Genomic DNA, 13,999 nt, shown 5'->3' with positions numbered 1-13,999 from the left:
AAGTAGTCAGATTACATTTAAGAATCTGCAGCCAGGAAAGTCTGATTCTGTCCACGATTCAGTAAATGATGCAAAACTAACTGTCCTATTGAGAATAACTATAAAACTGGACAAAATATAGGAGGCAATTGTTGCAGGAATTGAAAACCAGTTAGTGCCAGCCTGCTATCCCTAAGAGAAGATAGACTTACAATCATGCCAGCTCTCTGCTGAGGGAAAGTGTCCTGACTGTGGCACAGGGAGCTGGAGCCCAAGCAAAGTATGATGATCTTTCTGAGTGGAGAAAGTAGAAATCAAGTATAAGGCATTTAAAGTCACTAGAATCTGTGATGCAGGGCCCTGGGAAGGACAGCCATGCAGTGGAGTAGATCCCAGAAGTCTTCATGTGGTCTCTCCACAAGTTCTTGGCTGAGGGCTTAGGGGAGTATGCACAAGGTGAGCGGTGAATGGCTTACTGGAGAGTAGAAAGCAATAGAGTAGAAAGTGTAATTGAGTTACCAGAATTTGAGCAATGCTGGAAGATGTTGGCGTTCTAGTCCTGTAGGAGCGGAAAGACCTTGCTAACACTTTGGCATCCATTTGACACTACAGAAAAAGCGCTTGTTTTAGGAATAAGAACCATATCCCAGAGGAAGGTCTACCCCAGATATGACCTTAAAAAGTCTAAAATGAAACCATCTCTACACAAGTTCAACTTGATTAGTTAGTAATTGGACGGTCTACCAGAATAAAAATCAACACTTTCCAGGAAAAAGATATCAGAATCTTAAGACTCTAAGATGTATCATCTATGCTGTTGAGAATGCAATAACAATTACTAGATATGAAAAAAAAAGCAGAAAAAATGTGACCAATAGTCAAGAAAAAAGCAGATAATGTATCTCAAGGTGAAGCAGATGTTGGAGTTAGAACACTAACATTAAAACAGATATAATAAATATGTCCAAGTATTGAAAGAAAATATTGTCTTAATTATGAATTGTTAGAGAATCTCAACAGAGAGATGGAAACAGAAAAAGAAAGAAAAAATGAAATGGAAATCTTGAACAAAAGACTACAATGGCTTAGGATTTTTAAAATTCATCAGAAAGAATTAATGGTAGACTGAAAATAAAGTAAGAGTCAGTACCAAGAAGACAGATTAATAAAAATAACCCAATCTGAAAAACGGAAAAAGAAACAGGTAGAAGAAAAGCAAAGATCCTTGGAAATCTGTGGCACAATAGATAATTTCTAATTTCTATTGGAATTGAAATTCCAGAAGAAGTGAATGACAATATTATAAGAAACAAAGAGCTCTCTCCTTCAGATATCCAAGATGCCAAAAGGAAAGAAGACTAAGGGGAAGAAGGTGGTGCCCACCCCTGCTTTCATGAAGAAGCAGGAGGCCAAGAATGTGGTCATTCCCCTGTTGAGAAAAGGCCCAAGAATTTTGGCATCAGACAAGACATCAGCCCGAAAAGGACCTCACCCCCCTTGTCAGATGGTCCTGCTACATCAGGTTGCAGGCACAAAGGGCAATTCTCTATAAATGTCTAAAAGTGCCTCCTGTGATCAAGCAGTTCACCCAGGCCTTGGACCACCAGCTCCTCAACTACTTAAGCTGGCCCACAAACACAGACCACAGACAAAGCAAGAGAAGAAGCAGAGATTGTTGGTCTGGGCTGAGAAGAAAGCTGCAGGCAAAGGGGATGTCCCCACTAAGAGGCCATCTCTCCTTTGAGCTGGGGTTCATACTGTCATCACATTGGTGGAAAACAAGAGGGTTCAGCTGCTAATGATTGCACATGATGTGGATTCCATTGAGCCGGTTGTCTTCCTGCCTGTCCTGTGTTGTAAGATAAGGGTTCCTACAGGAGGAGGCCAGCCTGGGGCATCTGGTCCATGGGAAGGCCTACACTGCTCTTGCCTTCACACAGGTTAACTTGGAAGACAAAGGAGCTCTGGCTAAGCTGGTAAAAGCTGTCAAGACCAATTATAATGACAGATATGATAAGATCCACTGTCAGTGGGGAGACAATGTTCTGGGTCCAAAGTAGGTAACTCACATTGCCAAGTTGGGAAAGGCAAAGCCTAAAGAACTGGCCACCAAACTGGGCTAAGTGTACACTGTTGAATTTTCTGTATATAAAAGTAATAAAAAAGGGTTCCTGGTTGGCTCAGTTGGTTAAGCATCTGACTCTTGATTCAGAAATCATGGTCATGGGATCGAGCCCCGAGTCGGGCTCTGCACTCAGCAGGGTATCTGCTTGGGATTCCTTCTCCTCTCTCTCTGCTTCTCCCCCTGCCCATGCGCATGTTCTCTCTCTAAGGTAAACAAATAAGCCTTTAAAAAAATAGTAATTAAAAAGTTCTTTTTCAAAAAAAAAAAGAATGGATGACTCAAATGTTCCTAGATTTGATGGAAAATGTCAACTTACACGTTCAAGAAGCTCAGTGAACCATAAGCAAGATAAATGCAAAGTAAACCACATTAAGATCATTATAGCCAAACTTCTAAAAGTCAAAAATACAGAAATAAGCTAAATTAAAAACAGTTACATACAAGGGAAATAACAACACAAATAAAGCCTTATTTCTTATCTGAAACAATGAAATCAGAATACAGTGGAACAAGATTTTTTTAAACGCTAAAACAAAAATGAAATATAATAAAAAACATGCAGAATTCTAAAATACATTCTAGAAAAGATATCCCTCAAAATTAACATAAACAAAGACATTTCAGATAAGTGAAAACTGGAAGAATGTATTCTGATAGAACTGAGTTATAAGAAATGATTATGGATATTTTTAAGCCTGAAGGGAAGTGATACCACATGGAAATTTGGGTCTACAGGAAAGAATGAAGACCACCAAAAAATGGTAAATGAATGAATAAATATAAAAGGCTATGCTTCCTCTTCCTTTTACAATTTCCTAAATGACAGTTGATCATTTAAAATGAATATAATAATATTGTAAGGTAGGGTTTATTCATCATGTAGAAATAAAAGTATGACAACATTAACACAAAGATTGGAGAGTAAATGGAATTATACTGGGGCAGGTGTATTATATTTGTTCACTGTGAAATGTGAAGAATTAGATGTGAAGTGTGAAGTGGAATGTGAGGTTAAGTGTGAAGTGGTATAATATTGATTCAAATGGACTTTGATAGGTTTGGGGTATATTGTAATCCCTTACTAATCATTTAAAAGTAATAAAACCCAATCATAATCATAATTACATTAAATGCAAATGATCTCAATGCTCAAATAAAAAGGTTGAGATTGTCAAAATAAATTTGGAAAATGCAAGACCCTACTATATACTACTATACAAGATGATTTTCGATAGATAAAGATAAGTCGAGGTTGAAACTAAAAGGATGGAAAAAGATATATCATGAAAACTATAAACAATGTAAAGCAGGCATGGCCAAATTAAGGTGAGACCAAATTAACTTCAGGGAGAAGAGTATTACTAAAGATGAAGAACAATTTATGCTGATAAAAAAACCTAATCCATCAGGAATATATAATAATCCTACATGCATATTGACCTAATAGCACACCTTCAAAAAACACAAAGCAAAACTTGGCAAAAATAAAGGGAGAGATAGACAAATTCACATAGTTGAAGATTTCAACATTCTCTCGCAGTAATTATTAAATCATATATATATGATTATATAATTTATAATAATAATATAATATATGATATAATATATTATTATAATAATTATAGTAATATATTTATATGCAGTAAAGATACAGAAGATCTAAACACAATCAACCAATCTAAATTAATAGGCATTTATAGAACACTATGAACAACTTCAGAATGTACATTCTTTTTGACTTTACCTGGCTCAACATAGATCATATATTGAGCCATAAAATAAAATTTGACCAATTCCAAAACATTGAAATCTTACACTATATGATCTCTGACAATAATAGATTAAGTAAGAAATGAAAAAGATACCTAGAAAAGCCAAAAATATTTGGAAAGTTAATAAGGTATTTCTAAAAAATCCATGGACTAAATTTTTAAAATTACAAGTGAGAATTTTAAATTTGAATTGATTTATGAGGAAAACACGGCACTTCAAAATTTGTAGGCTGTAGCTAAAGAAGTACTTCAAGTGAAACTCATCATTTTAAATGCCTTAATAGAAAGGAGAAAAGAATGAAAATCAACTCAGTTTTGACTTTAGTTAAGAAAAAAGAAGAGAAACTGAAAGTGAGAGTAAGAATAAAAGAAATAATAATAAAACTCAATGGAATCAAGACAAACAATAGAAGATATTAACAAAGCCAAAATTGATTCTTTCAAAAGGCCAACAAAATGGGTAAGTCCCTAGAAGAAATAATCAACAAATGGCGGGGAGGAGTATTGCCAATCTTGGCATTAAAAGAAGAAGGTAATCTTACCATAGATCCTACAGCCATTATAAAGGCAATTAGGCAATATGATGACAAATTATTATGATAAATTTAATTATTTTGAACAAGTGGACAAATTACGTGACAAACACCACTTACTAAAACTGATTAAAAAATTAAAAGTCTGACTTGTCCTGTATCTGTTGGACAAATTGGATTTCTAATAAAAAATCTTCCCACAAAGATATATTGATTCCCCAACAATTTCATTGGTGGGTTTTATCAAACTCTGAAGTAAGGAATGATGCAAATATGCACAAACTCTTAGAAACTAAAAGAAGAGGGAACAATTTCCAACTCATTTAAAAAGTTTGGAATAACTGAAACACAAAGACCTGACAAAGAAATTGTAAGGAGAGAAATTTACAAAACAGTATCAGTCATGAACATAAACATAAAACAGTATCAGTCATACAACCTACCAAGACCTTTGCAAAATATTAGCAATGTGAATTCAAATATATATATTCAAAAGTGAATTCAAATGTATATGTGTATATATATATATATATATATCACACACACACACACACACATATATGTATACACACACACAAACATACGCACACAAAATGACCATTGTGACCAAGTGGAATTATTCCCAGAAATCAAGTTTGGTTCAGCATTAAAAATTAATACATAAGCTGTCTGGCTTCAGCTAAGAGAGTTAGAGAAATGGATAGAGCTTTGCTTCCACACTTACAATTAAGGGGAAAAAATAATAAATCACTGACCAAACAAAATTAATAACTTTTCTTGAGCTCATTGGATAATTGGCATGGCAGGGCAAAGGAATAACCTCAAATCCAGGGAGAGACAAGTGCCTACAAGAAGAAACAGAATTCATGCACTTGCTTACCAAGAACAAATGCCACTGCCTGCCATATAAGTCAGAAAAAAAAAATTAAGCTTAAAAATTTTAATGAATTACTCAAGGCCACATATGGGTGTGAAGTCTCTGGGTAGTAAACATAGAGGGATTTTCACCCTCTAATAGTCCTTTCCTCCATGGACACCACCAGGAACTCAGAAGATAGAAGAGACTCTTAAAAAAGTTGTGCTGACTGGGGGAAGGGAGTAGTAGCCACTGCTGAAACTCTGCCCAGATTCATCTCCAGTATCTCTTCTGTGGAAAAAAAGCTCTAATCTGCAGGAAGAGGAAGAATAAAAATTGCCAGTTAACGGTACTGGAGAAAATCTAGCTGAAGGAAGAGAAGGGAAAACTAAGTAAGTAAAACTCTACCCTGGGAGAGTGCCAGAAGTCAATGCTAGGTCTAGGACTATAGATGGTAGAGGGGCAGGGTACCTGTAAATGCCACACTCTCAAGATTCAAATCCACAATTCTTGCCTCATGCTGAAGCTTATTGAACAACGGAGAATGCCCCCTCCACCAGTCTCCACCACTGTGCTAACAAGTATTGAGTAAAAGTAACATATATCTGTGATCACTCCAATGAGACAGATTCTCTCTGGTGAACAGAGAGAAGGAAAACTCAAAGTCAAGTGGAAAACTGAGAAACATTGAGAAACATTGAGAAAAAAAGTCCTGGCAAATTAGCTCATTTTCTAACACAGGTATCACTAAAGGAATTTGAGACCATGGTGCACTGGGAGATGATTATAACAGCAACAACCTTCAAACACAGCCCAGACTCCTGACAATATTAACACAAAACCCTACATTTAGGCTATGAAAGGCCTAGCATGAACAACTATACTCCAACAAATTAGATAACCTAGAAGAAATGGATAAGTTCTTAGGAACTTACAACCTACCAAGACTGAATCATGAACAAATAGAAAATCTGAACAGACCAATAATGAGTAAGGAGAGATTGACTCAGTAATCAAAAACCACCTGAGAGAAAAAAACCAACACCAGGTGGTTTCATTAGTGAATTTTTTACTAGTGAACATTTAAAGAAGAATTAATGCCTAATTTTCTCAAACTCTTCCAAAAAATTGCAGATGAAGGAATGCTCCCAAACTCATTGTATGAGACCAACATTACCCTGATACCAAAGCCAGATTGGGACACCAGAAAAGAGAACTACAGTCCAATATCCATCATGACTATGGATGCAAAAATGCTCAACAAAATTCTAAGAAACTGAATTCAACAGCACATTAACAGGATCACACACTGTGATCAAGTGATATTCATCCCTGAGATGTAAGGGTGTTTCAAAATAAGCAAATCAATAAACGTGATATGTCCATTAAGAGAATGAAGGAAGAAATCGCATGATCCAATCAATAAATGCAGAAAAAACATTTTACAAAATTCAACATTCTTTCAAGATAAAAACTCTCAATAAATTGAGTATAGACAGAACACACATCAGCATAATAAAGGCCATATAGGAAAAACTCACAGTTAACATCATACTCAATGGTGAAAGGCTGAGCACTTTTCCTTTAAGATTAAGAGCAAGACAAGTGTGCCCACTCTCACCACTCCTATTCAACATACTACCAATAGTGTTAGCCAGTGCAGTTAAGCAAGAAAAAGAAATAAAAGACATCCACATCAGAGAGGAAGAAGTAAAATTGTCCCTGTTTGCAAGTGACATGATCTTATATACAGAAAACACTAAACTCCCCACCAAAATACTATTAGATCTAATTGTTCAATACTATGGAGGTTTCTCAAAATTCTGGTCCAGCAATCCCATCTAGGTATATATCCAAAGGAAATGTAATCACTTCAAAGAGATATCTACACTCCCATTTTATTGCAGTATTATTTACAATAAGCCAAGATATGGAGACAACCTAAGTGTCCATTCACAGATAGACTTTAAAATGTGGGTAAATGTACACAACAGAATGTTTTTCAGCCACGAGAAAGAAAGAAATCCTGCCATTTGTGATGACATGGATGGGCCTTGAGGGCATTATGGTAAGTGAAATAAGTCAGCCAGAGAAAACAAATACTGTATGATCTCACATGTGAATCTAAAAAAGAAATAAATAAAAGTTAAGCTCATATAAACATAGTAGAATTGCCAAGGGCTGGGTAAATGGGGAGGTATTGGTTAAAGAGTACAAACTTCCAGTATAAGATGCATAAGTAATGGGGATCTAATGTTTAGCATGATGACTATAGTTAATAATACTGTGTTATACACTTGAATAGATCTTTGGTGTTCTCACCACAAAGAAAAAAATGTAATTATGTGAGGTGGTGTATATGTTAACTAACTTTTTTATGGTAATCACTTTATAATATCTATGTATATGAAATTATCACATTTATACCTTAAACATATACAATGCTATATGTCAGTTTTATTTAACTTAAGCTGGGGGAGGACTAGCAGCAGAAATGAGATGCTTATCTTCAAGCATAAAATTTATTGACCTCAATACGCAACCATCACAATCAGACTAAGACATGACACAGATGTGGAATTTAAAATAACTTATTAATATATTAAAGGATTTAATGGAAAGATAGACAACCCTACAAGATCAAATAGGTAATGTCAGCAGAGAGAAGAAAACTATGAGAAAATTAAGTGGAGTGGGAGATACGGGCTTTCAGTTAGGGTATCAATAGGTCATGAGGATCAAAGGCACAGCATAAGGAATATAGTCAATGGTATTATAACAGTGTTGTATGGTGACAGATGGTAGCTACACTTGTGGGGAGAACAGCATAACATCTAGCCTTGTTGAATCACTATGCAGTACACCTGAAACTAATGTAACACTGCATGTCAACTATACTTCGATAAAAAGAGTAAAATGGAAATGTTGGAAAACCAAAATAACAGAGATGAAGATTGTCTTTCATGGGCTCCTCAGTAGGCTTGATACAGACAAGGCAGGAATCAGTGAACTTGAATATAGGCCAATAGAAATTCGCCAAACGAAATGCAAAAGAAAAAAGAGTGTGGGGGAGGGGTGTGGATCAGAATATTGAATCCAACAGTTTCAGATGATATTAAATGGTCTAAAATATGCATAATTGAAATCCCAGAAGAGAAAGAGAATGGAGCTGAAGAAATATTTGGAGAAATGATAGCAGAGGATTTTCCAAAATGAGTAACAAACACCAAACCACGGATTTAGGCAACTCAGAGAATACCAAGTGGGATAAACACAAAAATAAACACACAAAACCATGTAGGCATATCTTTTTCAAACTGCTGAAAACCAAGACAATAAGAAAAACCTGAAGGCAGCTGGAGTTAAAAAAAAAAAAAGACACATTATCTACAGAGGAACAAGGATAAGAGTTCTGGCACGTTCTCACCAGAGAGCATGCAGTAAGAAGACAATGGTGTGGCATGTTTGAAATGCTGAAGGAAACTGTCAACCCAGAATTCTATATCCACAAAAAATAGCCTTCAGAAACGAACTTGAAACAAAGACTTTCTCAAACAGATCAAAGCTGAAAGAATGACTGCATTGGTAGCATAAGAAATGCTTCATAAGAAATGTTAAAGGAGCTTCTTCAGGCAAAAGGTATATGAAAGTACTCAGAAATTTAGATCTGCACAAAGAAATGAAGAGCTCTGGAGAAAGGATAAGAGGAAGTAAAATATAATTTTTTATTAATTTCTCTAAACGATTTTATTTTATTTTATTTGAGAGAGAGAGTGAGCATGAGTTGGGGGAGGAGATAAAGGGAGAGGGAGAAGCAGACTCCTAGCTGAGCAGGGAGCCTGACACACTGGGCTGGATCCCAGGACCCTGAGATAATGACCAGGGCCAAAGGCAGCCGCTTAACCAACTAAGCCACCCAAGGACCCCTTTAAAAGATAACTATTTAAAGCAAAATGTAATAACAATGTATTGCATATTTACAGCCTATGTAAAAGTAAAATTAATGACAATCTGGGAGAGGGTGGGAGGGAGGGATTGGAAATAGACTGTTTTAAAGATGCTTACCCTACATGTGAAGCAGTATAATTTATTTGAAGTCAGACACAATTTATTTAAAAAGTATATTGTAAATCCTAAGACAACCACTAATAATTATTTAAAAGAAGTTAAATAATTCAATAGAGGAGATGAAATTGAATTATAATTGCTTAATTAAACCTACAAACCTTAATTAAACCTACAAAAGGCAGAAAAAGAAAAAAAATTGAGAACAAATAGAAATCGGATATCAAGATGTTTGATTTTCACCCTACCACTTCAAAAGCCAATAAATGTGAAAAGAAGGAGGAGCTGGATATTCACGTCCTGATTCCGGCTTTGGCCTTCAGGGAAAATATTCAGGAGTTAGCTTTTTTATTCTCCAGAAAAGCACAGGATCCCTAGGCAAAGCTGGTGTCCCCCTGAGCATCATCCCTGGGGGGGTATCACACAGTGCACTAGAAGTTGCCTCGAGTAGAATTCAAGGTTGGGAGATTCTGGCTCAACAAGATGGTCACTGGCCAATGCTAAATAGCTTGCATTATAGACTGTTCCAGTGTTCTCTACAACCAGGGAAGAGGGAGCTGCCTGGAGAACAGAGTCGCCGAGAAGCCTTTGCACAGCGGCAGGACTTGAGCTGCATCCAGAGGCTGCATGGATGCAGGCAGGTTGCACTGAGGGAGGACCTGGAGATCGTGGAATGGGGCCCTGGAGGTATTTGATTTTGCCTAAAATATGGTAGTGATGGCTGACCCTACATCATCCAGTTAGAATGTGTCTGTCAGTATTGCAGAGTTGTCTCTATTTGCTGTTAGAGAGGTAGCGTCTGAACATAGTTATTACAAAGTCTTCCATGGCTGTTGATTCCCTTGCCTGAGACTTCGAAATGATTTTAAGTCACCTTCACTCATGGCGGTTTGGGAGAGAGGTAGGGCCTTTGAATTACTCTCATTCTTACCCGATGGTACTGCCTATCCTTTTGTTAAATGTATTTTGCTGATACTTATGGAACAACTTACATTGTCTAGTCAAACAAATTAAAACACTGATTTTTGCTTTCCCCAACTCAATTTTTAATAATCATGTTGTCATTTTTTCCCCAAACTTGGCACCAAAACTTTATTCATTCTTCTTAGAAATTCTGTCACCAACCTACTATAAAAACTGTCATTTTCTCTCAAAGTCACAGTCCTGACATCTGTTAAGTAAAGGTTTATTTTACACTTCAAAAGTCAATCTGCACAGCTGACTAAACTTCAGAATTTCACAGCTTGCTCTTGTCAAATATTTGGGAAAATAAAATTTGCTTTTAGAAAAATATTTGGTTTTCATAGAAAAGAAAATCTCTTTATTGATTAAAAAAAACCTTTGTTTCTTTCCCTGAAAAATTAAAAAAAAAGTATTTTCATATCAATTGGTTTTTTAGAAAAAAAAATACATTTTTTTTTAAAAGAAGAATTTCTATGTGTTTTATTTCAAGTAACACACCAATTTCTCTTAGCTCACACACCTGAAGGTTGACTGGGTCATCTAAACTCCAGACACATTATTAGAAAGACAATCTCAGCAATGTGATTGGTCTTGAGAATGAGGGAAGAGACTGATGCTGCCTTCTCCCTGTCCCTCTGGGTGCCCCTAGCCTTTCTCCATAACCCCTGCCTGGTAGATTTGAGTTTGAACCATGGTTCTCTGTGCTAAAGATCCTCTCTGACCCCTAACAATCTGGGGGACAAATCTCCACTTGCTTTCTAATGCCTCTGGAAACAAAGCAAGGGAACAAACATCTAATAGAGTAGCTGCCCTGTAATGGGCTTTGTGAGAAGAACTTTCTGTGTGCTGCCTTGTTTAATCCTTACAAGAGTCCTACGAGATAAGTATTTTCTCTGGATCTCACTCAAATCAAAGCTTATGTTTTGACTCTTGAATTTTGTTTCTTCCCAACAGCTACGAACTTTTCCCTAATGAGAATGCTTGTCTCAGCAGCTACACATATCTGTCATCCTGCACATTCCTAATTGCCTCTTTGTGCTTTAGAAGTCTTTCCAGACAGACCATGTTCGGGGGATGCTACCTTCTTCCTTATGCAGATCTACTATCCAATAGAAATAGTGGTGGGCGTGAGTATGGAGTTTACAAGAATGTCCGTAGGTGAGTTCTTGTGTGGAGCTGAGACAAAGTGCCACTGCTACTGACACAGAAGTCATGACACCTGCTCTCACTTCCCACACCCCCAGTCTTGTCCCCACAGCAAGAGGTAACAAGAAGGAACGAGGCACAAGAAACCAGAAGACCTGGTCTCGGCTACTTATTCTGCCATTAATTAGCTGTTTCACACTGGAAAGAAATCACTTGGACTCTTCCAACTCCATTCTCTTTTTGTTAAATAAAGGGGAGATGATAGTGCCTACCTCTGGTTGCTATAAAAACCAAATGAGTCATGTGCAAGTAGTTTGAAAACTATAAAGGACCTTTAGGGATGTTCCAACTAAAATTCATTCTTAATACACCTTGGATAGAACCCTTCAACCTCCTTATCATTGTTTGCCCAGTTGAGAATCTGGGTTACAAGCAACTGGAATTAGCTCTGATGAACTCAGAGTTCGGAGTTCGGAATATGATAGCAGGCTTGTAGACTCTCTGGGTGGCTTAGGAAATAAGAACAGAGGGGGCTCTGGAGGCCAGATGGAAGGAACAGTCTAGAAGGACAAGGCACCAGATAGTGCTACTGCCACTGCTTGATGCCACAGGATGCCACTGCCATGAGTGAATTCTGTACTTTTCCTTTGCATTTCTTGCTTCAGATTCAAAGACTCAGGGTGATCCGAGATGAGTAATTGGACAAACAAATAGTTTCCGGGGTCATGCCTCGAACGCTAGACAATGGGAAAAGGAGGATCTCCCTCCTTCATTCTCCATAACCAGTGACTAGAGCTATGGATCCTTCAGATATCATGCACAGTGGGAGATGCCCATAAATAAAAAGAAAATTTGAATGCTAGATGGTAAAACTAAGACAAAAACAACACAAACCCATACCCAAGACCTCCTGCATAATCTGTCCATACCCCACTCATTACCTTTGTCTGACTCCACCAGCATCCACTCCCACCCTCGTACCCTACTCACTCGTGTTATTTCATTTCTTCTTTTGTGCCAAATTCTTTTCCACTTCAAGGCCACATAACTGCTACACCTGGAATTCTCCATTTTCTACCTTCTCCTTTGGCTACCCCTCCCCCGCCCCCACTCAGCCTGTAAGTTTCAGTGTCAATGAAACTTCTACAGGAAATACTTTTCTGACCACCATCCTCTTGGCCAAATCTAGATTAGAAACTCTCCTTCCATGTATACTCCCATATAAAGTTGTGCTTCTTTTTCATTGGAATTATTTTGTAAATGTCTGTCTCACTAGATTACAAACTTCACGAGTATAGGGTCTTTATCTATTTTGTTCACACATGTCGCAGTTTCCAGTACACATTCAACAAGTATTTATTGGGTGAATGAATGAGTCAACAGAAAAGCATGTGAGGATGTGGTTAGCAGCAAACTGAGACCCTCAAACATTTTCATTTTTCCCTTGAATATTAGCAGGCATGATCCTCTCCTCCTTGCTAAGGTGCTGTGAGATCTTTTTGTAGGCTTCTTGTTGGCATATTCCTAGGAACATTGAATAAATGGATCAACGGATGCATGCATGCATGAATGAAGTAGCTGGAGTTGTAGTGACGAAGCTCTTTCTACTATTCACCTCTGAGCCCCTCTGATGTGTCTCAGACTACAATCCTTTTGTTACTTCAAGCTAGGAGGAAAATGAGCACAAGCATCATTTTTCATCAACCAATAGATATGGACTAGGTTTTCTATTAGGTACTATAGAGGTTAAAAGTAATTGAAAAACTTCATTTTCTCCTCTCAAATAACTTACCATATAGTTAGGAAGACAGGTCAATAACACATGAGGGATTAAACAATAAAGGTTGAAGACAATAATACGAGACAGTAGTAATGAAAATGTTATGTGATGGTGTATCATTAATTGCCAATAGAGTATAAACAAGAAGACTATTCATTCTAAAGAGAGTGAGGTTTTAGCTTTTAAGGTGGCCCTACCTCTTACACCTGACACCATTTATACAGATATGAAAACTTTCCCCAAAGGAATTGCACCTTTTAAAAAACAATTCTCTCTACCTTCCTTCTTCCATCTCCTCCCTGCCCTGTCTACCTTCCCAAGCATACTTTGAGTTGTGCATCCTGGAAACAATTACCTGCTGATGCTCTAGGTTTCAGGCTCTCGGTTTCAGGCTCTAACTGTGTCTTTCCCGAGAAACTCCCAATGTGAACCACTGTCCGCCCTGAGGCCCCGTAGCTGCTGCTCTGTATGAGAGCATTATGAAGAGAGGTGCAGACAGAAATGGTGACTGGTTAGGAGTGCCCATTCTTTGCTTTGGCTACATAACGCATTCATAACGAATTGTTAGAAGTTGCCATTTTTCATCTGGTTTTGCTAACTAAACATGGACCTATCATCAAGAATCATTAAGAATCATCAAACAAGAACCTATCATCTACACACGGTACATTCAGCCTCGGGGGGGGGGGCGGTCTTGGTCAGGAGCCGGGGTCAAGTGCAAAGACAGACTGACCAGTTTGAATTCTGGTCGTGCCATCTCCTAGCCATGTGTCTTTAATT

General features: G+C 37.4%; 1 pseudogene; it reads left to right on the top strand.

Annotated features, from left to right (window-relative positions):
* The first annotated feature begins 1,312 nt into the window (after nt 1-1,312).
* On the top strand, nt 1,313-2,102 carry LOC141371254 (large ribosomal subunit protein eL8 pseudogene; annotated as a pseudogene).
* Nucleotides 2,103-13,999: the final 11,897 nt, after the last annotated feature.

The sequence above is a fragment of the Callorhinus ursinus genome, unplaced genomic scaffold (assembly GCF_003265705.2).
Source record: "Callorhinus ursinus isolate GAN/ISIS: 27379988/994484 unplaced genomic scaffold, GSC_fseal_2.0 scaffold62, whole genome shotgun sequence".
In the NCBI taxonomy this organism is placed as follows: domain Eukaryota; kingdom Metazoa; phylum Chordata; class Mammalia; order Carnivora; family Otariidae; genus Callorhinus; species Callorhinus ursinus.
This window is presented reverse-complemented; position numbering and strand designations above follow the sequence as displayed.